At 36.7% G+C, this 16,817-nt stretch overlaps 1 long non-coding RNA gene across 1 annotated transcript; it reads right to left on the bottom strand.

The window, feature by feature from the left end:
* Nucleotides 1–7,142: 7,142 nt before the first annotated feature.
* On the bottom strand, nt 7,143–15,783 carry LOC111923078 (uncharacterized). Its single transcript, XR_015285885.1, has 4 exons — nt 15,541–15,783; nt 9,041–9,356; nt 8,024–8,151; nt 7,143–7,361 (listed from the first exon to the last, which is right to left on the bottom strand). It is a non-coding gene; the product is annotated as an uncharacterized LOC111923078 (long non-coding RNA).
* Nucleotides 15,784–16,817: the final 1,034 nt, after the last annotated feature.

The raw sequence follows: 16,817 nt of genomic DNA, 5'->3' as shown, positions 1-16,817 counted from the left end.
CAATATCTATTCTTTGGTTTGCTGCTGATATTTGGACTCATGCCTCTTATGTTTTCTCTATGTTGATCTAACAGGCAAAACCACCTACCCCAAATTGCTCTCATGCCATGATGGAAAAAGTTACTACTCAGTGATCAGTCCTTAAAACTCAGGGGCACATGTTCCATGAGACACTTGGAGATAACAGTCTTTGCTGCTTATTGCTTAAAACAGCATAAATGGTATATAATGAGTCTTATTTCTATGCCAGAAACTAGTACTTTGAAGAACTTGTGTCAGTGTCTTAGACATCATGAAAGCTATATACTTTACAAATCACCCATGGTCTCAAAAAAGCAAAAATATTTGTAAATAAAATACCTTTTTTTTTTTATTTATTTCCCCCTAATAGGCACGGAACGAGGAAAGTATGTTTCCTTTTTGGGAGAGCAGAGTAATATTTTATCTGTATGTTCTGTATTTCCTATATTTATTAGTTTCTATCCATTCATTTCTGACTAAGCTAACACAAAATACTTTTTTTTCTCCCTACGTTAAGGATCATGACAGGAATCTTTAATTAATATCAAGTTTCACTTGAAGCCAAACCAGGGACACGGGACACGTGATGTGAAACTGCATTCTTTGCAGTCTTGGGTGTCCAGTAGAAATTTAAATTCATGGCAGCAGGCTGTAATGCTGAAGCAAAAGAAATACAGTTTATATGGGCTCTGGTCCTACTTACTTTTGAAAAGCTCTGTATGTGCTTTACAGAAAAATGCATATTCTTTTTTAGAAAGACTGAAGAACAGATTTTTCAAGGCCAAGATCCTTGGTGCCACTACAGAATGACAGATATATAATGTAAATTCCCAGTTCTACAACTCAGGAGGAAATGAAACAGCTTTGACACTTATACATCAAAAGCACAAGAAACCAATGTAAACACATAATCAGAGTAGAAATAAGAATGAACAGAAAATATTTTCAGCAGTGATAGAGAGATGCAAATTAAATTTACTTCCACAATTTAATCAAGCAATATGTGGTAGTTTATAAACATAGCACAATTTCTCCATGAAATAATGCTATGCAAAAGTATTCAGAACATAATGCAAAAAAGTAAAGTACCCAAATTTTACACTTTTTTAAGAGAAGTGGTAAAAAAAAAGTGAACAAATTTTCTGAGTGGCATCTTCAAGAGATATAGAAGTCATATATTAAGTGTTTAAGTCAGCACTTAATCCTCCTTTAGCCTGCTTCAGCTGGGGCATATCCACTGAATAATGTAAAAACTACAAGGGTCTATGTGTATTAGACTTCCAAATGGGAGCAACTAGTGAAATGGTACCTGTTCTCATATTGAAAGCAACTGCAATGCAGGGGTGTTGCACACCTCATACCTGCAATGAAGTTAGTGGGCTGTTCTCTGGCATGTTGCATGATTTTAATTTCCCCTTAATGTACCATAATTTCAAGTTGTGCTTCATAAGCTGTAGACATGCCCTCAGGTCTAATCCAGCCTGCTTTATAAGCCAAGATTTTTTAATAGATTTCTTTTAAATTGTTGAAATAAGAATGTTCTTCCCTATTTAATGTGAGTTCATGTCATGGTTTAACTCCACTTGGTGACTTAGTAGCGTGCAGCTGCTCACTCATACCCACCACCTCCTGTCTCGGTGGGATGGGGAGGAGAGCTGGAAAAAAAAGGGAAAAGACATGGGTTAAGATAATTTATTAATTGAAATAGTTTAATAATTGATATAACTATTATTATTATTATTAATAAATAGAAATAATAGCAAAGAAAAGAGAGACAACAAAACCAGAGAGGAATAAAACCCAAGAGAAACAAGTGATGCCCAATACAGTTGCTCACCGCCTGATACCCAGCCTGGCCTTCAGCAGCTATTGGTCCCTCCTGGCCAACTCCCCCAGTTTAAATACTGGCTATGTCATTCTATGGTGTGGAACACACACTTTGACCAGTTTGGGTCAGCTGTCCCAGCTGTGCTCCCTCCCAGCTTCTTGTGCAGCTCCTCACTGGCAGAGCACAGGACACTGAAAAGTCCTTGACTTAGGGTCAGCACTACTCAGCAAGAGCCAAAACATCAGTATCACTGTGTTAGCATTATTCTCATACCAAATCCAAAACACAGCAGTATACCAGCCACTAGGAAAAAAATTAACTCTATCCCAGCCAAAAGAAGAGCTGTTCATAAGGCATGTTTCTGTCTTGTGAATTTAGCCCACTGTAAAGGGAACTTTGTTGTTTTGCTGGTGTCAAAACATACACGAAGCTTTCGAGAAGACAATGAAATGTGTTTTGCTGGCAGAGTCATTCACAGCATCATCAATTCTGTGAGTTTTCTCTGTATCCTGCAAATACTGAGTCAGGAAAATGTCACTTCAGCTGTGTTTACATCCTTTTATGCTCATTTAAAAAAAAATTAAAGGTATCAAGCTTTCAAAAATGGCAGATTTGAAAAAAAATACAAACTTGAGCTAAAATGTTTGCTAAAACATATTTATTATTTTTATTCATTTCTACACCTTAATTTTTGATGCTTGATTATATAGATCAATCACAAAAGACATTAACATATGAATTGTGTAAATAACCAAAAATATAGAAATTTTGAATATTGATATTCACAAAAGAATTCTGTTGAAATAGCTCTAGACTGCTTTTCAAGTAATTAAATTAAAGTTTCTCTATTCTCTTCTAAATATTCTGAAAATTAAAAAAAAAAATCACTCCTAACTTTTATTTTTTCACAGAATGAATTAGGTTAGGAAAGACCTCTGAGATCATCAAGTCCTACCTATAATCCAGCACCACCATGGCAACAAACCATGGCACTGAGTACCTTGTCCAGTCTTTCCTTGAACACCACCAGGGACAGTGACTTTACAGCCTCCCTGGACAGACCATTCCAATGTCTAATCAACCTTTTTGTAAAGAATTTCTTCCTGATGTCCAGCTTAAAGCTCCTTTGGTACAGCTTGAGGCTGTGTCCTCTCGTCCTGTCACTTGGTAGCTGGGAGATGAGGCTCACCCAGCTATACCCTCCTTTCAGGAGGCTGCAGAGTGTGACAAAAAGCCTCCCCTGAGACTCCTCCAGGCTGAAAACCCTCAGCTCCCTCAGCCACTCCTCACAGGACACGGGACATGTGCTCTGTTCCACTTCAGTCACAGATCAAAAGATTTCCTGTTGGCATCTCTGACTGAACACAAAAACTGCTGCTGAGATTTACTCAGGTGGGGCAGATGAAAATCAGCTGTGTAAGGATCAAATGATGCAGGCACTGCTCTGCTACCTGGAGAGGAGATAGAAAGGCACACACTGTCTATTTAGAGAGAACCCTACCAAAAATGTGTGCCAAATATTAACAACTAAAACTTCAAAACAATTTGTGCCTTAAATATTTAAATATTTGCTACAGAAGGAAGAAGGAATATTCAATGTGTGTTGAATTCTGTTGAACCCATTCATTTGTCCAACTAATTGGTGTCCTATGGGTGGTATTCACTATCACTGAGAATACAACCCTCATGTTACAAATAAAATGCAATTATAAGAGGTTTCCTTTTCCTTCATTTGGAAAAGATTTCCAGTCTGTGCAACTTTTTCTTTAAGCATAACATGTGATAGATCTTTGATTTAGTAAAAGAAAAACCCAAACCAATAACTATAGGGTCATATGTAAAGACCTCCCCAAACAAAATGTTATATGTGGGACATTATATGTGTTCAAATGCAGGTTTGTTTGAACTGGAATACATCTACGTTTGCCTGACATGCCACTACACACACTGCCTGTTTAAAACCTGATATACTGCAAATTCTGTCCTAGCTTTAAACTGATTTTTTTCTTTTTTTTTTACAGAAAGTTTGAAATTATCTTTTTTATTATTTGAACATGAAAAATAACAAATCTTATTGTATTGACACTTAGACCTGTGAGGCACATTCAGAATATGACTTTGCCTAACTTAGATAAGTTTTATATTCTGTGCTATATGCAGTCGATGTAGTTTCTGTTCCTAAGGAACAGAGTAACTCATGCATGTGCAGGTGTGTGTGAGAGAGAATGTGCCCTCTGATTCTTAAAAGAGGAGAAATCCATTTCCTTAAAACAGATTAATACAAAAAACTCATACTAACCTGTTAATAATATAAAGTCCAAAAGATGCAAGGGTTATTGAAAGCTGTCTGTCACCCTTTACTTTTCGGGATGGCAGTTCTTAGACACCTGTAAGAAACTTTTTAATAGAGTTATTTAAGCAAGAATTTATTGCTTCAGTCTCAGCAGTGTATTTAGCACAAGAATTTCACAGATGTATCCAACAGACTGCTAAGTTTTCTGTCACTGAAAGCAATGGTCTCTTCACTCCCTGTTGCTTGTGTCTCTGGAATTGCCTGCCAAGGAAGGATTAGCATCCAGAACTAAAGGAGATGGTGGCATTACCACTTTCTCCTTAGGACACCACTGGGAAGGAAGGGTGAACTAGCAGCTTGCAAAATCCTTCCTTGGCTACTGACTATCCTTTGCTCCATCCTGTTTCCACATGGTCTTACCCATTTTCAAGGTTATGACAACATCTTTGAATTTAGCTCCTTCTGCACTCACATTTCAGTTTTCCTCTTCCCCCCATCTCCCTTTTGAGAGCAGGCTTTCTGCCACTCCATGTCCACAGCAGAGGATCCTGCCAACACAACTGAGACAGCAAGTCTGGAAATAGCCTATAGAGCCTTGCTTTGCTAGACTGGAAACTTTTAAAAAATAGTCTGGAAAGACTTATACAATGGATTGGCAGCTGATTAACAGAAAAACACACCCAGGAGCCAAAATGAATTTTGAGTACTGTGGAAAGATGCCAGCTTGACAGTTCTGCAGTCCAAAGCTATCCACAGGACAGGTACAGGACAGGGACCAACTCCACCAGCTTCTGCCACCCTCTCTGAGGAAATCTGATGACTGTGATGAGCAACAGTCAATGTCCCTGGATGTGATTTTTCATTGTAGTAAGACCTGAGGGTTAAAGAGTAAAGGAAACAGTCTCATAAGCATTATATATGTCCCTTTAGGCTTTTTCCTTCTCTGAAGTTCATGGCAGCAGTTTGGATCTCATTAGCATTTAGAGTAGGTCAGACCCATACCATCACTGATGCTTTTAATTGCTCAGCAGAACATTTTTTCATCCAAAGAAAATTAAAGTCATGTGACAAAAATTTTCAAAAATATCTAATTTCAGGTAAGTTGTCTGCTAAATAATACCCTACTGAGATAAAAAGAATGGGCATGTGATCACTGGATAGCAAATATATCCGTGGAAAAAAAAAGTGCATCATGTCATGAAGATATTTTCCACTTAGTTATTTTAATACAGACAGAGAGAGTTAAGCCCGATGTTATTCTTAATATGTCACAAACTTTGGCACTTTTTTGTTGTTCCTTGAGTACTCCTTAATTTTCAGCATTGAAAACAGAATATTACGAGTATTTTAATACCACCAGCAATATATCAGCCATTATTGTATTTTGTGCTCCCCTGTATCCTCTAGTGCATGTTTTGTTTATTAAATTACAGTGATTCTAAGTGTGTATTCTTTTGGAATAGCAGTAGGAATAATTGCTCTGATTTATATTATTCCAGTTCTGCAGTTTTCTTTTAGTATTTTCAAGCAAAAATCCATTTGAAGCACTGAATAAACAAAATCTTTCTTTTTTCTGTGTTAATTTTTAAAATACTGTTTTTTACTGAAATGAATGCTCATAGATTTAAAAATATATTAATAGAGAACTGAGGTTTTGTTGCCTACATGTACCACATTCTTGGAGCTTTTGAAGGAACTGAAGACTCAACCAGGTGTTTAAAGAATTATTTGAAGTTTTCAGTAAGACTTTTTTCAGCAGAAAACTGATTTCAATAAAAGCCATTCTTGTAAAACACTGACTAGTTTCAGCTAACTTTATTTTTAACAACTGACATGTGAAAAGTAAAACATTCTCTTTTTCAGGCAAAAATATAATTGACCCAAAAGTAAACTGGGGTAAGCTACTACATTAGACAAAATGTTTGTTGCTCCCTCTTCCCTGGTCTGATTTGGGGTTGTCTTCCAAATGATAACTGAGCCATTCTCAAACAAAGGTCTTTGTATTTAACTTCTACTTTATACTTTGGGAAACATATCATTGCTTCCAATGATGGCTGCCTAAAACTGGTCAGAATTTACTCTTATTTCTGTGAGAAATAGTCTATATTTTCTTACCCCAAAACCAAGTAGTCTATCAGTGTCTAGGTTTGAAAAGACAGGTATCTGCTAAGGAAGGCAAGTGCCTCTCTTGAAATGGAAAATGTAAACCCCCTCCCTCTGAATTATTATAATTTTGAAATTAAGGGGCTCTCAGGCAAAGATATGGGAGTAGCATAACAGTTCTTTACTAGTATGTAAAAAAAACCAAACCCAAACCTACAACTTTATAGGAAAATTAAAATAAACTGCAGTAGTACAAAAACCACTGGCAGAGTCAGAATACAACCTGACTCCCTGTTGCTCAGGGTGTTGGTAGCAGTCCGATTAAATGGTGGCTGCAGTCTTCCTGGAGTGACAGATGTGGTCCTGTTGAAGCAGGGGTCCTGTAGAAGGGTGTAGTTTTCCCCTGAAGGGTGAAGTTTCCCCCCTCACAGTGGGATGATGTAAATTTATCAGTCATTCACTGAGGCTCAAAGACCATTAACAGAAGATCCCCCTGGAGTTATGAGGGATGGGTCATGGAAGAGCTAAAGAGCACTGCCCCACCTGGTTTTAACAGATGGTAATCGAATACATTTGGTTACATCTTGCATTGCAACCTAAGATAATCAGATAAAAGTCAAAACCTCCTTGACACAGATAGTGTAGCAAGTTAATGATATTATTTTCCATGAAAATATAATTAGAACTTACTTTTCCTTATATATATATCTGTTGTTCCTTATTATTTTTTCTTCCCTCCCTTTAGATTTAAATGTTCCAAGTTGTATGTTATTTTGCAAAAAATTACTGTGGATAATGTCTGACACTCCCACTGGCCTTGGGACGGGCAGTAAAACAACTTGTGCTTTAATTATTGGAAGCTAAGTCGTACTTTCCACATTTATAACAAAGTAAAACCATTTTTAAGATCACTTTTATTTTCTTATTGTCCTCTCTCCTCTATGATTTTATGATTGTAGGGTAGGTCAGGTTGGATGGGACCACAGGAGGTCTCTAATCCAAACTTCTGCTTAAATCATGGTCCTCTTGAGGTCAAACACAGATGATTAAGGTTTTTATCCAGTTGTGTCTTCAACATCTCCAAGACTGAACTTCTTCAAGAGCTGGACCATCTTCCTGGGAAAAAAAAATTTACATCTGCTCTGAAGAGCTCTTGCTTCAATCTCAGTTCATGGTCTTCTGTCTTCCTTCCCTTCCCAGTATTCCTCACACCATGTTCCTCACACCATGCTGTTAGGAGTTGCTGCTCTTTGGTCTGGCCAAAGCCATCTCTTTTCCTCTGTGGACAAGCCCAGCTTCTTCAGACTCTCTTCACAGGACAAATGCTGCAGCATGCCAGCATCTTCACAGCCTCATGCTGAATGGTTCAATTTATCAATAACTGTTTTGTAGAGTGGAACCAAAGATGCACATATACTCTAGAGAATGCTGAACAGAAGGATAATCCCTTTTCTCAGTGTACTGGCTCTGCTTCTGTTAAGATAGCCTGGAAGGCTTTTTTCTGCAAAGTCATTGCTTTTTTATCTTACTTCCCACCAGGAACCCAAGGACTGCTTTTTGCAGATCTGCTCCCCAGACATCACTCCCTGGCCTGTGTCATTGAAAGATCTGTTTTCCCAGAGACTGGGACTTGTATTTATCCTGTTTGAACTTCTGGTATTGAAAGGACCTACTGGTCCTTTCCACAAATTCATATTCTTCTTCTTCTTACTTTTAGAAGACTTATTAAAAAATTTCACTTGTTGTTAGCTTCTCTATGATTCCTAAATAATCAGTACCTGTGAACACAGGACAGAAGAGGTACTTGGGGTTCCAGGCTGGAGCAAGCTGAATGGTATCAACTGAATGCATATGGCTGCTGTTAAGGTGGACATGTGAAAATGCACTTCAGCCAAGTGTAAATATCCTTTTTTTGAACCAGAGATATAATATGTTATAATAATAATAAAAAAAGATATAATAAATATAATATAATATAATATAATATAATATAATATAATATAATATAATGTAATGTAATGTAATGTAATGTAATGTAATGTAATATAATATAATATAATATAATATAATATAATATAATATAATATAATATAATATAATATAATATAAAAAATTATTATTATTACTATTATTTTTAGTAGTAGTAGTAGTAGTAGTATATGTTCAGAAACCGAACATATTATAATGTCCATTATTAAGCCTTTAAAAGATAGTTAATATGGTTGAGTTTGACCTGCCAAGAGATGACCCAATGATATATCTGTCACTTAAAATGTCCATTACAGATGTCCTCAGCTTTGCCTTTCTTGCTGTTTTATTCCATGCCTTTTTTATTTCATGGATTCATTATATTCTTGCAAGACTTAATGGTAACATTGGCTGCAGCTGAAAGCCATGTCTTTGACCAGTGTTGTAAATCCCAACAGGAACCAGGCTTTTCTGGAGTGCCATGTCAGTAGATCACTGGATAACAGCTACTAGCAGTACTTTCTTCCTGCAGAAGGTTTTCCCACAACCCAAACCGTGTTCTTTGATTCTCAAATTTGAGAAATTTGCGCAATTTCTCAAAGCATATTGACACACATATTGAGTCAACCTCCAGCTTCCCCATAATCCAATTGAACCGTTCTGTGCAGAGGAAGCTGCTGAGAATACCTGAAATGTGGTTATGGGCCTGATTGCTACTATCACCTGAAGTATGAGTACATTCATTCAAGATTTGAATATCTGAATTTAGGGTTATTGAAACAGCTTTTCTAGTTATGACCTTTCATGCCGAATTCTCCTAAGCTCACCTTCCTTTCCTCGGCTGAGTCTCTGTGCAGCCAAGATCTTGAGAGTCATGGTATGAGAAAGAACCTTCACCCAGGGACTGTCTAACTCTTCTTTGGTGTCTGGGATAGTCAGATGAGACAAAAGATGTAAGGGTTGTAATATCCATGTTTGTGACCCTTTCTGTCACTTTCTGTCCAATGTTGATAAATAGATGCCAGGAAGCTTAACTTTCCTTAACTGGAGCTAAAACTGTTTTACTTGCTTCTCTTGCACTCCTCTCTGCACTGTAATGGATTGATGATGAGATTGTTCTGGAGACTGGTGGCTGGGTAGTCCCTAGAAAAGGAGAGTTAGACCTACATGTACCGAAAGGAACTGGGAATACAAGTCTGATTCCTGAGGTCTTTTACTGCTAGGCTATTAAAATGGAGCAAAGAAAAAGGAACACTAAGTTCTCCCAGGAAAAAAAAAAATCTTCAGCACAGAACATATCTAGATAATATATTGCTACTTCAAATTTGAAGACACTTCCTTCTCTTATGGTAGAGGGCAGAGAAAAATTCACTTTGGGAATATGGATCACTCCATAAGTAATATGAATGTAAGATCTGGATGTCCAGATATCTGTGTTTTAAGGCTTGGGAAACACAGAGAAGTAGTATTTTAAATTTTAATTTGGAAAATATGTATTTTCCTGTCTTTAAATTTTGTTGTTCTTTTTCTCATTTTAAAGGACAGCAAAGTACATTTTTATAAATTTCTGGAAATAATAGAATAAGTCTTTGCTTTTACTAAGATTTAATTAGATAATTTAACACAACATTAACCTTACTATGAAGCTTTATAAAAATTTTCATCTCCAAGCAGCTTTCCTGTTCAGATATATGAAAGTGCATCTAAACCAATAAAGCCTGATTCAGGAAATGATGGGCTCATTTGCATCCTGGCCAGAACATCAATCAATAGCTTTCATTTTGTTTAAAGGCCAGGGGCCAAATTAGAGTTTAAAAAGTCCTTGTAAAACCTTTGGGTAATTTTGAGATTGGATCTAATGAAAGATTAATGAATACAGGCATCCATTTCTAGCCCATCTATTTACATATGACTTCTACCTTAAGTCCTGCTGAGTGGCAATCAAAGTGAATCAGTCTGTTTCTGCAGATAGTGCTGACTAGCTAAGAATAGCTCCTGCTACCATAGCAGTCTCTTCTTTTTTATGCCTGTATCAAAAGTCTAGAAAGTTGGATATAAGAAGGAACAGCAGGTGCACTCTGTGTTTATCACTCCTAAAATATTTACCAGAATTTCCTCTCTAAGTATTGGAATCACAGTAAATTCAGAAAAATTTCCACTGATGAATGAGAGCACAATACTCTTTGAATCATAAATTCATATTTCCAAACAAACTGCTGAGTATATTTGGTTACATGGTTCTTTTTGCAGTGGTAATCACTAGAATGACTAATCATAAGATTTTTTTTTTCCATGTAATAAATACATCTAATTAATTTCACTTTTCAATATGATTTGAACTGCAAAAAACCCCACATATTTTCACTACTGTTACTTTATTTACTTTTATGAAACACTTGATTTGCTTCCTTTTTAAGGGAGACTAAATATTCCTGGTCTGAAATTTTCTTATGAGAATAGCAGCTGAATTGTTGTTGTTGTTGTTGTTGTTGTTTTTTGTTTGTTTGTTTTTTTGTTTTTGGGGTTTTTTTTAATATGACATGAGCTATTTTGATGAAAGATTTTATGTCCCACACAAAAAGAATTGCCTTCATCAAACTTGCAAGATGTTTCTCCTACTACTTAAGAAAACTTAAGCTTCATGAGAACCCACCCCTAAACTTCCTCTGAATTATTTTTACTTTGAGACTCAGAAATTATGTGAACCCTTTATTTTCCAGCCTATTTTCTAAAAGAGTGATGCAAGTTTAACATGATGAAAATAATTTTTTTAAAGTAACCTTTCTTACAGATGCTGCTTTTTCTTGTATCTTCAGAATTTAAACTTTATATATAAAAATCAAAAATACTTACACCTATGCTCTATTTTTTTCTCCCTTTTTTACAGATAATCAGACAATGCATATTTGCTTTGTACTGATCTTCACCGAATATCTTAGTATATCTGAACTATTTTCATTCATTCTCTCTCTTTCAAGCCAGCTTCCAGTCACTCTTACCACCTGTGAATCACCACTCTAGAGACTGGGAGCTGCTGTTAGTTTTGCACTGACAAGTTCTTTTATTCTTACTAGGTGCTAATCAGAAAAGTCACTGATATTGAAAAGGTGATTTTACAGAGTTCTGTTCATTCCACTGGAAATTAATTCTTTTAATAGACTTAGGGATTAAATGCAAAAATAAAAATTTCTCTCAGGTATCTTTTTGAATGTGATTGAAGATCTTGAAACAATCAACAGAAAGCTTTACTCATGCTGTATGTACAGAAATGAAAAGGAATTGCATCTGAGTAGAAAAGGAGGAAGATTGAACTTGAGTTAGACTTTTTTCTAATTGAAGAATGGGCAATAAAAACTTGTTTTTCATTTGCTGTGAATGCTAATAGCTTAATTTTTAATGTCAGTTCTAGAAAATTTGAGGCATTTTATACCAGGCTCAAGAAAAAATACCGCTTAATTGAACATAAAATACAGATGGAGGAAAGCTACAGCAGCAAGGTATCAGTCCTAAAAATACCAAAGATTAGTAAAGAAAGCAGAACCATGTTCAAGGTAATATCCTGATCCAACTGGAATTTCAGAGTTAGGAGCATGAGGGAAACAACCCCAGAAAAGTAATCTGCATTAAGAATTACCACTGGCTCAAAGAGTTCTCCTGAGTTTCCCTCTCAAGGTTGTACAGAAGAGATCCCTAGACAAGGCAAAGACCTTGCCATCCCAAGAGGAATCTGGCTGTGCTAGGGTATGGTTGCTCAGGATCCCAAATGCGGTGACTGAAGAGGTGAAGCAACCATCGAGCAGATTTTCAATGAGATAATCAGGAGTCCAGAATCAGAAGACGTCACAGGGAGCTGCAGCAATGAGATGCATCATTCTGTGACTATCCACAAGTGGCCAAAAACCTGTGGATTGATTCTGGCACTACGAAATTCTGTGCAGTACTGACTTGTGCAGTAAACAGGCAGCCAAGTCCCACTGGTTTCCATGGAAGAGTGCCCCAGGATTTTTCCTTTGTGAAAAAACTGAATTAAACACATATGAAAGAATACACATAAAACTCAACATCCTTTGATAAAAATGGAGAAGCTTTCAGTACAATCCTCCTTCTGATAGCTCATTGCAGCTACTGTTATTTTCTGAGGGTAGATGTGGTTTCTCAACATGATTATATAAAATTCCTAGAGCATGTTATTATGACATGTACATGTTATGACATGTACATATTTATATCAATAAATTGCATACTTGAATTGTCTGAAGGAGCCACAAGGTCTAAAAACACATACTGTATGAGGAAGTTTTGAAATCTGTTTGATTCTGACGTCCAAATTATTTTTGTTAAAGCACTAATCTGTTTTACTACAAAGCTCAAAGAGACAGCTGCTTAATGTGTGGAACAAAAGACACACAAATGCTCACCTTAAAAATACGAAAATCCCCCACATGCACAGATGAAGGATGCACAAAATATTATTCACAAGAAAAGTTCTGCTTTCCTGTGATCACAGTTGTTTTCTCTCTAAGCAATTAAAAGCAGTCATATGCTCAGTATCTCAAGCTCTTACTCAAGACCTTGTCAAGACCATCTAGCAGAGATGACACAACACAAACAAAAAAGGCAGGAATTTGACAAGATGGTGTGCTGGAACTTTGTCTGTTCTTTCCAACTACATTAGATTATTTAAAAAAGATATCCCACAAGTGTCTTCTTGCGGTTCTCATTGCCTTCTGAAACTCTGACACTGCTCTGCTAGGATTACCTCCGTCATATATGGAACCTGTTCATTTTATCCAGGAAATGAAGACTGGTGAATAAATACATAGGCTTTTAGTGATAGAGAATTTTTGCAATTAATTTTTAATCAGAGCAGAAATATTTTAAATCCTCTTAGAAAATTGTCTTGAAAACGAGCAACAAACTCAATCAAAAGTTTTTCATGTCCTTTTACCCTTTTCTTTCAGATGTTACCATTTACCTCCAGATATTACATCATTTACCTCCAGACAAGACATTTTTCACCCAAGTGATTCCAATAACTGAAATAAATAATGTTTATGAAGATGATATTCTGTGAACCATGTAAATGAACTTATCCAAACTCAGAGCTCCACAATGTAGATATAAATATCTGACCTTGTTCTCCCATAGATTTTATTTTTTAATCTGTGGAGAAAAAAATACTCTTCTTGCATGTTATTCATCTCATGTTCAAGTAGGCAACCAAAATAAATCAGATTAATTGGACTCTAAATTGTCATTTTTATCAATGATGTAAAGGGATGTTAGAGAGACTATCTCAGATGTAGAATGCTACAAAGTAGATATTTAAAGTTTGGTGAAATGGATCTCATCTCATCAGAAAATGAGTCCTATAAAAAGTGGCTGTTTAAGAACCAGTCTTTAGAAGAGGTTGTGACACCTAATATTTTACTATCTGATTTAATTCGATGAACTAATTATAACTTTACAGACTTCTACAGTTCCTCTTTCAATTGTCAATTCTAAAAAGCTTTTGTATTATAATTTATTTGCTAATCTAATAAAAATTATTGTGCTTTGATCCCTGTCCTCTTCTTCTCTCCTCCTCTGTAACTGAAGTTTCTGCTCTTCATTTCTTTTGGTCCTGCTGATTATATTAGCTTTTATTTTACAGAATTCTAAACCTGCTACATCCACATATGTGAAAAGTCATAAAGATTTAAGGTGTCAAGGCAGGAAAAAACCCAAACTGATGTATTAACAATTTTTTAATGCTGCTGATTTTACAATCTTTAGTTTAGAAACAGAAGATTTTTTTTTTTTAGTTATTAAATTATATATATATGCTAAATTGTCCTACTTTCAGTCCAAATCAGTGGGATGTGGCACGGCCAAGTTGATAATATTACTCAATACCACCTTACATCATTGCCGAGGTGGGGAAAAAAAGGACTTTGCCTTCTGGTGCCAGAAGTCGTGGCATGTGGGGATGAGTTGGTTGGTATCTGTCTATGTCTTCCATGTAAATGGTTTCTTTGTCTATACCTTTTGTTATCTATATTGCTGCAGTTACAGTTAGCTTTCTTATCTCATTTCTATTCCCAGTAAATTGCTCTTATCTCAACCCCTGATTTGCAGCTTTTGTGCCTCCAATGCTCAACTCCATCCCCAGAGCAGGAAGGGGGAGGGCGGGTGTGGGAAAGGAGAGAGTGAGAAGCATCTGCTTTGGGAGGGTGTCAGTGGGGACACTGAATTGGGAAGGAGTAATCCTAAACAGTGGTACACTCAGCAATGAAAATGTCATTTCATTTCAACCACCCAAAAGGTACATTCTTACGAATGAGTTAGTTAAAATGAATTGTGGCTCTGCCTTAAGGTGCTTCTACTCCTCTCTAGCTCTGTTTCTGTATTGACAGAATTGCTGCTATTGGTATTGCTGTAATATCTCTGCACAAAAATTAGCAGTACCTTCTTTCATCCATTGAACAGCTATGTTTGACCCAGAGCAGTTCTTATCTCTGTAGCTCTGGCGATTTTACATGGAAATAGTTGTGTGGCTGGAGTGGACAGGCATCTTTTAAAAGACAGGGTCTTTTAAGGCCCGTTTTCATACTGAAGACAAAATATAGTTTGATGGTGTTATGCTATTGCCTAGTCAGTAAGTAGGAAATGTCCTCAAAAGATAAATAATTTCAACTATTTTAGGCATTCACAATAGCATGACATGAGGGCATCATCCAAAGATAGCTGTCTTTATTACTTAGGAGGAAGTCTAGACAGCCCTGCCACATGTTGTAGTTTTGAAAAGCTGAATTTGAGAGAAATAATCTCATTGCAAATATTTATGGGTTAATTTGGGTTTACAGATTTAAATACCTTTGTGAACACATAAAAAAGTAAACGTACAATAAGAATTCATGTGGTTGAAAAAGGAATTTAACAGTGCCTGGTGAGACATACACATACTGCCATAAACTAGCATAGCAGTTTTTTATGTATTTATAGGTTTTTCTTAGGCAGATGAAAATTGGTAATTGTGCTAAGAATTAGTAGATGACCACTGAGGCCTTTTGGAAGATAGCTGGTATTTTTAACCCTTTAATTGAACAATAAATTAACCTTGTGGGACCTATATCAAGACCAGAGCTAGACTTTTCTGATTTTTCAGAGGAAAATACAGCACCTGCATAGGGAGGTAGTCCATAAGACAAATGCACACACCCAGCTTTGCAGGCTTCTGGCCTGGGTACCAAGGCAGGAGAAGCCTGTGCCCTGCTCCCAGCAATACATGCTAAGATTAATACTCTGAACATCAATGAAAGACTCTGCCATGGTCAGGGGCTCCTACCATTTGGTCTGCTATAGATATAGGTGTCAATGTCCCTTGTGATGCTTTCAGATCTTCATTTACTGCCCTTCCAAAGGTGTTACTGTAGATTTCCAAATATTTTGTGTCTGATCATCATAATAACAAAAACCAGCTACCCTGGACTCTCTAGAGGAGGCCAATGATGTAACTACTTTAGCAAGGCACACAGCTTTCACAGGAAAGGGTAAACACTCTGCATTTCTAAGGATTCTGAATTTGCTGCCCCAGCACTGACTTCTGGAATCTGAAAAGTTCTGTTCCAAACAGACAGAACTGCAGCTGGGAATATCTCTGTGACATCAGCTCCACTGCTTTACTTTTCTCACAAACATGTCCCCACTGATTTAATGAAATGGTAATTCCCAGAATGGCTTATGATAACTGAGTTCAAATTTCCCTCCCAAATATTTAATCATTTCATTGCAGGAGATATTTCAAGGAGAGTTTTACTACCTTAAGAGATAGAAAATTGGACTGGTTTAATTTGTGTTAGCACAGCTGCATTACTCCTTTGAAGATATCCTTAGTTATTTTAGAAACTTCACTCTCTCACCAAGCGAGCGCGGCAAACTAGACCTTCCACCTGATGGAAACAGGAATATATTTTTTATTTTGCTGCCTCAAAAATGTCAAACTTCATCTTTCCACAACCAGCATGTATCCATAAACAGTGACTGACTAAATATAGAGTATGGGAATATATGATGTATTTCAGTGTTTGTCACGGAGTTCATGGGACCAAAGCTAACTGCATGGATATACATCACAGTGACTCTAGGTAACTCCAGTAAGAGTTCAGACTAGAAACCTCACCTCTGATGGGAGTTCAGAACCTGAAGAACCAACCTGGAAACTCTTTGAATATCAGCAAAATCAGAGTCCAAGGCTTCCATAAAAATCTCACATATTTGTGTGAAAAACTTTTATAAAAATGAAATCCACATTTAAAGGCAGAAAAAACAACACAATGGCAATTTCCCTCCAACTTTGAGACACCACACGTTTACTGTTTAGTTTGAGGCACCCATGGATATTTCCATGGTGAGTGGGCACCCTTGGCTCCAGCAGCCTGGATGTGAGGAAGCTCACCCTGAACTACTGCAGTTTTTAGCAGACACTAAAGGAAAGTAATTTCCCATTTTGGGCTCTCAAAAGCTGATAGAGCAGAGTGTCAAGCAGAGGCCAGAGGTAATGAAGCCAGGCCTTGATTGCAGAAATAAAGTCAGAGCTTTTTTGCCATTACAGAAGACCTTTAA

This window comes from Cyanistes caeruleus, chromosome 4 (genome assembly GCF_971803275.1).
Source record: "Cyanistes caeruleus chromosome 4, bCyaCae1.hap1.1, whole genome shotgun sequence".
Taxonomy (NCBI): domain Eukaryota; kingdom Metazoa; phylum Chordata; class Aves; order Passeriformes; family Paridae; genus Cyanistes; species Cyanistes caeruleus.
This window is presented reverse-complemented; position numbering and strand designations above follow the sequence as displayed.